This window comes from Oncorhynchus mykiss, chromosome 7 (genome assembly GCF_057628025.1).
Source record: "Oncorhynchus mykiss isolate SJ-2025 chromosome 7, ASM5762802v1, whole genome shotgun sequence".
In the NCBI taxonomy this organism is placed as follows: domain Eukaryota; kingdom Metazoa; phylum Chordata; class Actinopteri; order Salmoniformes; family Salmonidae; genus Oncorhynchus; species Oncorhynchus mykiss.
In genome coordinates, this window is record NC_143028.1 from 59684105 (window position 1) to 59692146 (window position 8042).

The window sequence follows — 8042 nt, forward strand, 5'->3', positions numbered from 1 at the left end:
CTGAGGGACCTTACAATTATCTGTATGTGTGGGGTACAGAGTTGAGAGAGTCAAAAATCATGTTAAACACAGTGAGTCCATAGAACTTATTATGTGACTTGTTAAGTGAACTTATTTAGGCTTTCCATAACAAAGGGGTTAAACTTATTGTCTTAACATTTCATCTTGAACCGTTTTATTAATTTGAAAAAAGTAATGCCACTTTGACATTATGGGGTATTGTGTGTAGGCCAATGACAAAAAAAATCTTAATTTAATCAATGTTAAACACAGGCTGTGAATTGTTGGGGGAAAAAGTCAAGGGGTGTGAATACTTTCTGAAGGCACTGTATCAATAAATCTTGTGACTTCGTTGATGCCTAATATGTACTCCCAATGATATCCCCTCTGTGTTGTGTGCAATCAAACTTGCAAACAAGGTTTGCCATAACAAAGGAGTGGAATATTCACTCAAGCCATTTCAGTTTTTCATTTTTTATCAATTTGTTGAAATCTCTAAAAACATAATTCCACATTGACATGATGGAGTATTGTGTGTAGGCCAATAATGGTCTGGGCTGTTTTTCATGGTTTATGCCGCATAGTTCCAGTGAAGGGAAATCTTAACGCGACAGCACACAATGGCATTCTAGACAATTCTGTGCTTTGTGGCAACAGTTTGGGGAAGGCCCTTTCCTGTTTCAGCATGGCAATGCCCCAGTTCACAAAACAAGGTCCATACAAAAAAGGTTTGTTGAGATCGGTGTGGAAGAACTTGCCTGGCCTGCACAGAGCCCTGATCTCAACCTCATCTAACACCTTTGGGATGAATTGGAATGCAGACTGCGAACCAGGCCTAATTGCCCAACATTAGTGCCAGACCTCACTAATGTGCTTGTGGCTGAATGGAAGCATGTCCCCGCAGCAATGTTCCAAAATCTAGTAAAAAGACATCCTGGAAGAGTGGAGGCTGTTATAGCAGCAAAGGGGGAACCAACTCCATATTAATGCCCATGATTTAAGGAATGAGATGTTCGATGAGCAGGTGCTCACCTACTTTTGGTCATGTAGTGTAGCTGCCACCTGGTAGAGGGCCTGCTCATTGGCGGTGCGGCCCAGGCCGGACTTCAGCCCTGGGGATCAGCTGCTGCAGCTCCAGCAGCTTTGGGTCTCCTCCCATGGGTGCACGAATATCTGGTATATACTGGGGCCATAGGTTTCTTTGTTGGACATGAGGATGGCATAAATGCCGGTCATGCAGGATATGAGACCGGTGAGGCCTTGGAGATTATGGATGCCAGACTGGTCTTGGATCCTGAAGCTGTTACGTGTATGCTAAGAAATGGGAAGCAAGTATAGGGAGTGAGTTTAATGAAAAACGGAACAGAACAAAACAAGAAACACGAGTAGCGTACAGACGTGAAACACAGAAACAGAGTCAATAACGCCTGGGGACAGAACCAAAGTAGTGACGGATATAGAGGAGGTAATCAAGAAGGAGATGGAGTCCAGGTGAGTCTCATGAGGCGAAGGTGCGCGTAATGATGATGGCAGGTGTGCGTAATAATTAATAAACTGGCAAAGTCGAGCGCCGTAGAGGGGGAGCGGGAGTAGACGTGACAGAAGCAGTAGGTCAGGAAAGGGGTGAGGTACCTGTATCCCGTGAAGCAGGCTGTGCAGACCATGACCCCCAGGGCGTAGGCTGCAGGGGAGATCATCATGTCCACGGAGGCACCAACAGTCACACCACCCACCAGAGTCACATTCTGAATGTCGGCCATGGTGATCTAGCCTCTCTTGTTGAATAGGGCAGATAAGGCAAAGGCTTTCATCGACAAGGAGCTGAGGCCTATGAAGGTCTGCAGGACAAGCCTGTACTGGTCAAAGTTGAAAGAGGGTCAGAACACCCAGAGAACCAGGGTGCCCATCACTGACAGGATGTCTGACTGGTAACTAGTCATCCCTTTGACGTGGCCATCGTTCAGGCTTGGCTGGTACAGCACAAACGTGACCCTCAACCCAAAGTAACAGACAAACAGATGAGGATGGAGCCACCTGCGTCATTGTTCTTTAGGTATTTCAGCACAGCCCACTCTGTCACAGCAAAGATATGGACCTCTAGCAGGTCCTCTAGAGGGCTGTTCTTTCCCAGCACCGCCCCAAAGGAGATAAGCACCACGCCGCATGTAAACTCAGCATTGACCAGGTTGACGACCCCAAGGTGGATCTTTCCATCGGAGTGTAACTGGAAGTAGCCCTGGACCAAGTAGCCCTTCCCACTAGATGGCGAAGTTGGCTGTCAGGAAGTTGAAGACCATCCCGCTAAAGCCGTAAAGCCACATGAAGGCCAGCAGGCAGCCGCAGGAAGGCCAGCAGGCAGCCAAAGATCATCATCTGCATGTCAGGGAAGAAGGGACAGTCTCGATACAGGGAGTTGTCCATAGGGTTGGTCTCATTGTTCCTGAAACTTGCCGTTGGCATTGTCGTCATAGGGGACAAAGCTGGCACAGAGACCAAGGAATACCACTTCCATCACCAGTTCCAGCACTGGCAAGCGCACCCTCAGGCTAGTGGACTTATTAATGGTGCAATGGACAGCTCACAGAGACCAATTACTCTAGCAGCAGCACTCTCTCCTTCGCACACACACCACACAGCTACACAAGGACTCCACATCTCTCCCACTCAGGACAGAGTTGTACTTTGGTCCTTTTTTTTTTACTTCCCAACTATTTGTTACTGTAAGCCTCAAATTATAATTTCTATTGTGAGAGGGATTAATTTTTTATTTTCTATTTTTTTTTATTTAACCTTTATTTTACTAGGCAAGTCAGTTAAGAACAAATTCTTATTTACAATGACGGCCTACGTCGGCCAAACCCGGACGACGCTGGGCCAATTGTGTGCCGCCCTATGGGACTCCCAATCACAGCCGGTTGTGATACAGTCTTCATACTGTAAAAAGCACTGAGCTAATGAGCTAATGCCTTCAAGTATTATAGTATTCAACACTTTTACTAAACACAATAATGCCCAAACAATTTACTTGGATTTTATGTATTCATTGCAATTACTAGTAATTATACTTCATTAGAATACAGCACAATATATTCCACAACATATTTCTGCAGTCCCACCCACCAACGAATTTCTGACTACACCTCTGCATTGGAGTAAATACCTTTGCTTTAGCCTCTATCAGTGAACAGGTGTTGGGTTGGTATGTGATTTTGTAAACGTTGACGTACTGCAGGCAAGCTCTGTTTCAAATTGTGTTTCATTGTGGGAATATGTTGACATCTAGTGGGAATACATAGACATTACAGGAACTCTCTACAACAGTGATCCTCCAACATCGACCCCACCTGATAGTCATTATTTTTTGTATTCTCACAATTTGTAAGCTATGATTTATTTTCAGGGATGACATGCACTATTTTGCTGTGCCAATTTCCCACTCAGTTTATGAGTAGACCTACTCATTCTCATCTATGACATCTCTGAGTGGGGTTTTAGAAAACCCCAAAACTGTTTTCTTGAATTGTGCATGTCATACAATAAGATTTGTAGATTTGGCATATTTTTGCATGTGTAATGCTTTCTATAGGATATTTAAAATGTAGCCTAGGATCACATTATCTAGCCTATCTCAATTTATCACCAACCGCTTTCTTGACTAGCCTACCCTAGCCTACGTTTTAGTTTCACATATATTAGGCATGTAGGTAGCAGCCTATAACTTTAAACATATTTATCGGCAGGAACCTGCTCTAAGCTCAATTGCCGATCTCCATTGTGTCCCTCACTCCCTCAATCTATCTATGCTGGCTGGGAGGAGAGGGGGAGAATCACACTGGTAGACTAGACTAGACGTAATATAGTAAATGTAAATCTGTAATACTCAAATTAGTATGATATGTTACGTTTGGAATGGTTACTTAAGACAGATGGATCCATAAAGCAAAAACCAAATTATGTTGTTTGGTCGGTGTGGATGGGTGAGCGTTCAATGTGAACGTCTAGCAACACAAAGGTTGCGAGTTTGAATCCCATCATGGACAATTTTAGCTAATTATCAACTTTTCAACTACTTACTTTTTAGCTACTTTGGAACTACTTATCATGTTAGCTAAACCTTCACCTTAACCATTTTAGCTAACCCTTCCCCTAACCTTAACCCTTTTAGCTAACCCTTCCCCTATCTTTAACCCTTGTAGCTAACCCTTCCCCTTAACCTAACCCTAACCTTAAGCATTTAACCTAACACCTAAACTTAACCTTAATCCTAACCCCTAACCCAGTGGTTTAAAGTACCTAAGTAAAAATATTTTAAAGTACTACTTTAATAGTTTTTGGGGTATCTGTACTTTACTATTTATATTTTTGACTACTTTTACTTCATTACATTCCTTAAGTAATTATTGTACTTTTTTTTCCATACATTTTCCTTGACACCCAAAAGTACATGTCACATTTTGAATGCTTAGTAGGACAGGAAAATAGTCAAATTCACGCACTTATCAACCGAATATCCCTGGTCATCCCTACTGCCTCTGATCTGGCAAACTCACTATACACACATGCTTTGTATGTAAATGATGTTTGAGTGTTGGAGTGTGCCCCTGGCTTTCCGTAAATTAATAAAACAAGAAAATGGTGCCATCTGGTTTGGTTAATGTTAGGAATTTGAAGTGATTTATACTTTTACTTTTGATACTTAAGTATATTTTAAACCAAATACTTTTAGACTTTTACTCAAGCAGAATTTTACGGGGTGACTTTAACTTTTACTTGAGTCATTTTCTATTAAGGTATCTTTACTTTTACTCAAGTAGGACAGTTGGGTACTTTTTCCACCACTGGGCCCTAACCCCTAGCCTACAGTGCCTTGCGAAAGTATTCGGCACCCTTGAACTTTGCGACCTTTTGCCACATTTCAGGCTTCAAACATAAAGATATAAAACTGTATTTTTTTGTGAAGAATCAACAACAAGTGGGACACAATCATGAAGTGGATATTTAAAACTTTTTTAACTTATCAAAAACTGAAAGATTGGGCGTGCAAAATTATTCAGCCCCCTTAAGTTAATAATTTGTAGCGCCACCTTTTGCTGCGATTACAGCTGTAAGTCGCTTGGGGTATGTCTCTATCAGTTTTGCACATCGAGAGACTGACATTTTTTCCCATTCCTCCTTGCAAAACAGCTTGAGCTCAGTGAGGTTGGATGGAGAGCATTTGTGAACAGCAGTTTTCAGTTCTTTCCACAGATTCTCGATTGGATTCAGGTCTGGACTTTGACTTGGCCATTCTAACACCTGGATATGTTTATTTTTGAACCATTCCATTGTAGATTTTGCTTTATGTTTTGGATCATTGGCTTGTTGGAAGACAAATCTCCGTTAGAGTTTGCTGCACTCAAAGTAAAGGGGCTGAATAATTTTGCACGCCCAATTTTTCAGTTTTTGATTTGTTAAAAAAGTTTGAAATATCCAATAAATGTCATTCCACTTCATGATTGTGTCCCACTTGTTGTTGATTCTTCACAAAAAAATACAGTTTTATATCTTTATGTTTGAAGCCTGAAATGTGGCAAAAGGTCGCAAAGTTCAAGGGGGCCGAATACTTTCGCAAGGCACTGTAGCTAATGTTAGCTACTTAGTCACCTAGCTAGAATTCGTAAACATTTCATAAATTTTTCTCATTCGTAACTTATTGTACATTTTGCAAATGCTCGACCTGTTGTTCGTTTTTGCAAATTCGTGACATTTAATACAAATTGTAATTCAGAACATATCATACGGAATGGGTGATGGACATTCACAAATGAATACATACCATACATATCATAGTAAATTATATTTCTCGGATTTACGTACACAATAATATAAACTACTCTGAGACTAGGTTGCAGTGTTGGGTTAGTGTTGGTTAAGTAGACTGGAACTGACCTTTTTTTTCAATGATGAACGGCCTGAGTGAACTATCTTTGTTTAGCCACCTTCTTTGACTACTTGGGAGGGGTTGTCATGTAGAAATATCTTGCTTGTCAACTCCAAATGGCTTCAATGCCTCATTTATTTGTCTAGATTTTTCCACGACTTTTAAATCTTGCATTGAATTGTGGCATCATTCCAATAATTTAAGCAACATAAAAGATAGTACCCGTACGTACCCCTGTAGATTATTAGATATGGGTGTTCTTCTTCTGGTGATGTAGGCCTATCCCAGTGGGCACAGATGTCAATTCAACATCTATTCCACATTGGTTCAATGTAATTCAATTGAAATGACGTGGGAACAACGTTGATACAACCAGTGTGTGCCCAGTGGGATGGTTCTGATAAAGCTGTGGCTTTCCCTGATCTAGACTTCAAAAAACTATTATGTTTAGCTATTTCATCTGGGATGAAATATAGACTACTGTAATGAAATTAATATTAATAGATACTGGAGTGGCCTAGCCAGTCTCCAGACCTTAATCCCATAGAAAATCTGTGGAGGGAGCTGAAGGTTTGAGTTGCCAAACGTCAGCCTCGAAACCTTAATGACTTGGACAATATCTGCAAAGAGGAGTGGGACAAAATCCCTCCTGAGATGTGTGCAAACATGATGGCCAACTACAAGAAATGTCTGACCTCTGTGATTGCCAACAAGGGTTTTGCCACCAAGTACTAAGTCATGTTTTGCAGAGGGGTCAAATACTTATTTCCCTCATTAAAATGCAAATCAATTCATAACATTTTTAACATGCGTTTTTCTGGATTTTTTTGTTGTTATTCTGTCTCTCACTGTTCAAATAAACCTACCATTAAAATTATAGACTGATAATTTCTTTGTCAGTGGACAAATATACAAAATCTGCAAGGGATCAAATACATTTTTCCCTCACTGTATGTATATCAGCTTTTAGTTTTGTTGCACCTTATTTGTGGAACAAACTTCAAAATGTTCTTTAATCTGGTGTTTTGGTGCCTCTAGGGCAATTCAGAAAGATGATTGAGGACCTTATTTCTGATGAATGTGTTTGTTTTTTATTACCTTTTTCTTCTTTCTGCTTGCATTTTGTATTTTATTTTGATGTGTGTATTTTCTGTAACTTATGTAATTCAGGGCTCATCTGTAAAACAGACCTTCGTCTCAGTATGACTCCCTGATAAAATAAAATTTGTTTTTAAAGGTTAGGCTACGGGTGTAGGGAAGGCACTTCCAAAGGATGCTTGATAGCACGGATCATCAACAAATTGTGATGTTTGAGGACCACGGTTCCGGTTCAGGAAAAAGATGGAGGAAGTGGATGCTGAATTCGAATCAAGCAGCGCGTCGAGCAAAGTTGGTGAAAACAAATGTTCTGAATGGACAACAGTAGTAGTGAAAACTGGAACAAAATGTCTAAATTTGGATACATGTATGAATGATAATGAATCGCTTCTTGTTGGGATGCGTTTGTTGAGTCAGGATGCATATTTTGGAAACCCGTTTGAGGTGTTGAAAATGGGGAAGTATGCGCTGGGAAAAGTGGAGCCTGTCAGAGTGACCAGGAGTGGTCTTATTTTGATTAATTGTATTTCTGAAGAGCAGCAGGAGATTGCAGTGGGCCTCAAAATAATCAGAACAACAGAAGTTTGTGATTTGAACTTCGGAGTAGAGCACCCGTCAAAGGAGTCATCTCATGGGTGATGATGGATGTTCATATTGAATACCTGAAGACAATTCCTGGTGTGGTTGGTGCCCTGCGTCTGACCCACTGGGTGAATGGAGAAAAAGAAGAAAGTCTGTCGGTCCTGTTGTTTTTTGATAAAGAGCAAATACCTACGCATGTGAAGCTTGGTTATAAGATACACTGTAAGATACACTGTAAGAGCTTTTGTCCCCAAACCACTGCAGTGTAAGAATTGTAAAGGATTTGATCATGTTTCAAGTGTGTGCAGATGGACAGAGTATAATGAAGAAAGGTGTGTAGGTAGGACAACGGTGTTGCAATTGTGGTGGGGATCATGACCCCGAGTACCTGGAGTGCCCTGCAAGGGTGAAGGAGATTGAGGTGGCAAAAGTCAGAGAGGTC

At 41.1% G+C, this 8042-nt stretch overlaps 1 pseudogene; it reads right to left on the reverse strand.

Annotated features, from left to right (window-relative positions):
• Positions 1-754: 754 nt before the first annotated feature.
• LOC110529000 (ammonium transporter Rh type B pseudogene) lies at positions 755-3773 on the reverse strand (annotated as a pseudogene).
• Between the last annotated feature and the right edge of the window lie 4269 nt (positions 3774-8042).